Genomic DNA, 5,203 nt, shown 5'->3' on the forward strand with positions numbered 1-5,203 from the left:
TGTGCAACACTGAAGAACAAATTGAAACCAATATATTTATTATGAGTTCTAAGCAGGTAATTGTTATGATGTTTTTGAGTGCCAATGTAATGTGGATAATGGGAACAAATAGTTAGGACAAAGAAAACAAAGTACTTTTTTAGTGTTGGTCTTCATTACTCATTATCCAGGTCATGTCTGAGTCTTACATGAATGGCAAATGGAAGTTTTATTTTAACAAAATAAAAGTTTTATTTTAACAAAATGGGATTGTGTATTTGGTTAGAGATCTTTGTTCATGACATTGAATTCGATTAGATTATATTGCCTAATATAATATATGTTTTGCATGTTTATACTGAGCTAAACTTAGTGGACTAGAAGTTTACATTTAGTTTAATGAATATTTATTACGAAATATACAAGTAGTGTAATGAGATATTAAACATGAGATTCAATTGAAAGCTGGGATCTGGTATGAAAAACATAATAACAATGGCCACCTAAAACTGCTATCTAAAAGAAGCAACAATATAGGATTTTGATAAAGAAAATATCCTTGAGAAAATATCCTTGAGATAACCTCTCAGCACCTCATTTTCATGGTCAGGGAGGAGAAAATTTTCACAAACGTACATGGGAAACCATGCAAAACAACCAATGGTCAAAATCTATACATGAGCACTGGACTAGTGGAGGGAGGAAACCATGCAAAACAACGAATGGTCAAAATCTATTATCTGATTCTGGAGTAGTGAACTGGACCAATCGTCTAACTTTTCGCTTTATGCAGTTTGCCCATATGTTGTTCAGCCAAGTGAGCTAGAAAGTATAGAAGCGAAGTGTGGTTTATTTATCTTTATTTTTAGGAGACTATATGTGTATTCGTTTCTCTTGATACCCCTTCTTTAAGAGATTTTTTTTTTTTTTTTGTGCAATATTTAAGAGAAGTTTCTTGTTAGATCATTTTCTAATGGGAGATAAAATTAGGTGGTTTTTAAGTCATTTATTTTTATATTGTTAGAATTAGGTGATCTTTATATAATTTATTTTTATATTGTTTTTTAACAAACTATTTTGATATGTGACAAAAATAGAATAAAGGAAAAATATCATGCTCACAACTAAATTGTCGTGGAGCAATCTTTTCTTTTTCTTTTTTCTTAAATAAAAATGCAATCTTTAGCTGCTGTGGCTTGTTCGAATCTTTTTTTCCTTTTTATGATTACTGTTTGAATCCTGTCCAACGAAAAGAATGCGTATGACATGAAATGACGTCATTGTTAATATAAAGAGGACAACTAATACGTTTTTTTCAGCTACTAGTCAAAAAAATAATGCTACCTTTTTATTTGTTTTTTCTTTGAACAATATAATCATACTACACTGAGAAGATAAAATATGCAACACATGTTTTAAAATAGGAACTTGACTATGAAATACATTTTAATAAGCTTTTTTTAAAAAGAAAAATGGATAAAAGTAAAAATCATTAAAATGTGGTGATCAACTCTGTAGTAGCCCAAGCCACCCGCATGAGATATTATCCATTTTGAGTCCCGTCCGCACGGGTTTAAAATGCATGTTAAGGGAAATATATCCACACCCCTTTATAAGGCTTATTTCGTTCTCTTTTCCAACCGATATGGAATCTCACAATCCACTCCCGGATGCTGGGCCCCATCAATCCGAGTACTGGCTCTGATACCAACTGTAACAATCCAGACCACCCGCATGAGATATTATACGTTTTGGGTCCTACCCGGATTTAAAATGCATTATGCATCCACACCTGTAACACCTCGTCCCAAATCGCACCGGAATCCGTGCACGTTGATCGAGGTTGACCGTTGACCGTTGACCGAAGGGGGTCAAAAGTTGACTTTTTGACTCGGTGAGAATTTTGAGTTGACTAGGGTACCGTGGCGAAGTGCATGACGCCCTGAGTTCGTAGACTAGTAGCACGTCGAAAACGGAGCTACGGTTTGAAAGTTATGGGCAAAACAAGTTGAAGTGTAAACTGTCTAAAAGGTGCCGGGAGTTGACTTTTTCTTGTGATGTAATTGTGAGTTGACTCTTGTATGGTTGTAAAGTACTCGTCGATACGAGTTCATAGACTAGCGGCACGCTTAAATCGGACTTGTGGTTAAAAAGTTATGGACGTTTGAAGTTTACCGGAAACCGTATTATTTTAATATTTTTTTTGGGTCGGTGAACAGTGAAATGCCACGTGTCAGTTTCTGATTGGTCCACGTGGCATGAACAGTGTCACGCAGGGTTTTAATTTTGAAAAACTCTTGGGGAAGAGAGAGAAAGAGAGAGAAGAGAGAGAAAGAGAGAGAGGAGAGAGAAAGAGAGAGAGAGAGCCACCGCCGGCCACCGGATTTTGCCACTGTTCCGGCCGAGTTACTGTACACGCGCCGGACAGAAAGCTTGCCCACCTCATTTCCGGCAAAACCTCCAAATTTCACGGCGAACGGCCGCCGGACGCGCCCGGATCGGACGTCCGAAGTTTGGCGGCGATTTTTCCCCTCCACCGCCGGCCACCGCGAATCGGCACTATTCCGGCTGATATACAGTACACGCGCCATACACCCAGCATCCTCTCCTCAAGTCCGGCCTACCCACCAAAAATCACGGCCATCGGACCACCGACGCGCCGGGATCGGAGCGTTTTCCGGCGAGGGGTCGAAAATCTTCAAACGGTGATTTCTCCGCCGTCCGACCTCCGTTTTGCTCCCCGTCGGTCCCGTTGGATTGCTCTCCTCACGATCTACAAATCTGCAAAATTTCACAGCAAACGGCCACCGTCGGAAATTACTGTTCCGGCGACGGTTGCCGGTGACGTGGCGGCCCACCGGAAATTACTGTTCCGGCGAGTACCCGAAAATTCCGGCCAGCTCCAGTCCGCAGTGTTCGACCTCCTGAACCCAAATCCGACTTCCGTTTCCACCAATTCGCGACGGTTTGGGAGAATTGCAGAGCCGAAACCCGAAAAGCTTCCCGATAAAATTCCGACCCCGTCGGGTACGATCATCGGAAATTAAGACCGGATCTGTGATTAGCATCACTCGAGCTTCGATTCGGTATATAATTCGTAAATTTTAGTTATCGTTTGTGTTTTGACCCCCCGGGTACCGGGTATTATTTACCCGAATAAAATATTAATTTATTTGACTGTCTGTGAATTTTGTTCTAGGAGCACCGGTGAGTCGTAGAATTGATCCCGTAGTGGATCATGGGTTAATTGCGTGCTCCAGGTGAGTGACCCACCTTCAAATTAATTTTGGGGAATTTAATTGATGAATATATTATGTGTGAATTAAATATTTGGAATTTAATTTCTATGTGCCAAATATTTATTGGATTTATTGTAGAATTATTTATGAATTTATTGGATTTAAGAAAATGCGAATTCTACAAATTTATGCCATGTGGAATTATTTTATGGTTTTGAGGATTTTGAAATTGGTGTGGTTTTAATGGTAAATTGGGCACGATTCGATTTTCAAATATTTCAAGGAAAATATTTGGTTATGTTGGTGATTTCAATTTTTATGAAATATGCCCATAAAATATTATGGGATTTGATTATGATATTTCGAGAAATTATTTATGCTTGGAAAAAAAATGTGGATATTTGAATTGATGGATTTGGGAGTTGGTGGATTTGAAAATCATGGGATTTATGGTATTAATTATAAGGAAATTGTGGAGAATTTCCCGGTTCAAGCGGATGGATTATGCCCGCTATGTTTATGAAAAATGTGAAATTTGTTTTATAATTTAAATTGTGGATTTTATGATTTTTAGATGCACCGTGCACGTACTGGTGTTCTGATTATGTGATATGGTATATGTGATATGGATATTGTGCACACGGATATGATTAGCGCGCAGGTGGGTGTGAGTAGCGCGCAGGTGATATTATGAGGGTGTCCTGTGGATGCCATCGGAGAGGGTGGCCACCCCCCATTGGCCGGGACACCAGGTTAGCAGCGGCGCAGTGGGACGCCACGCGACCGTATGCCGGTTTCTTTCTATAACCTCCTGTCTGGCGGTACCTTGGGACGCTGGGTACTGTTGGCGCCACTGGTATATAGTGGGTGCATCAAATGATTTTCAGAACTGTGTTTTAAAAATAAAATGTTTGGAAACTGAATTGGAATTAAAAATATAATTGTTACCGCTTCTGGTATTTAATTGATGTCTTGGTTTTCGGGGAATATGGATAAAGGGTTTTGTGAAATTGTTTTAAAAGGGGAACCTTTCCAACTGAGAGAATTGTAAGGGTTTTGAGAGAAAATATTATTTCCAAATAATTATTATTTATACTTATTACTGTGATATTATATGGTATAGTAGTAGGGTCGCTCACTGAGATGATTAGCATCTCACACTCTTAAATTCCGTTCCTCTAGGTACCAGGTTGTCGGTGTTCACTCGGAGCGGACTTGATCTTCCTCGCTGTTTTAGTTCGGCAGTACCCTGTTATTCTTTTATTGCTTGTTGTATTTATTTTGCACTGGATTACCGTATTTATTTTTTTTAAGTACTGCAATTTGTGGAACCAATTTGTAGTTTGTGGGAGGAATAAGGGGATATTTTTGAAGTGTGTTTTCAGTGCAGGTAAATTTGTGGTAAGTAAATCCCTTAGGGGAGGTGCTGCCGGATTTTCCGTTGGAAGGTTCGGTGGTATTTCCCTGGGATCAGGGCTGTCTAGGGTTCCGGGGAAGGAATTCTGGACGGGTCCTGACAACACCCCCTTATAAGGCCTGCTTCGTTCCCCTTTCCAACCAATATGGAATCTCACAATCCACTCCCGGATGCTGGACCCCACCGATCCAAATACTGGCTCTGATATGAACTGTAACAGTCCAAGCCACTCGCATGATATATTGTATGTTTTGGGCCCCATCCGAATTTAAAATGCATCATACTTCGTTCCTCTTTCCAACGGATGTAGGATCTCACAATCCGTCCCCTTTGGGACCCAGCATGTCAGGACCCGTCCAGAATTCCTCCTCCGGAACCCTAGACAGCCCTGATCCCAGGGAAATACCACCGAACCTTCCAACGGAAAATCCGGCAGCACCTCCCCTAAGGGATTTACTTACCACAAATTTACCTGCACTGAAAACACACTTCAAAAATATCCCCTTATTCCTCCCACAAACTACAAATTGGTTCCACAAATTGCAGCACTTAAAAAAAATAAATACAG

Source organism: Ziziphus jujuba, chromosome 9 (assembly GCF_031755915.1).
Source record: "Ziziphus jujuba cultivar Dongzao chromosome 9, ASM3175591v1".
Lineage (NCBI taxonomy): Eukaryota > Viridiplantae > Streptophyta > Magnoliopsida > Rosales > Rhamnaceae > Ziziphus > Ziziphus jujuba.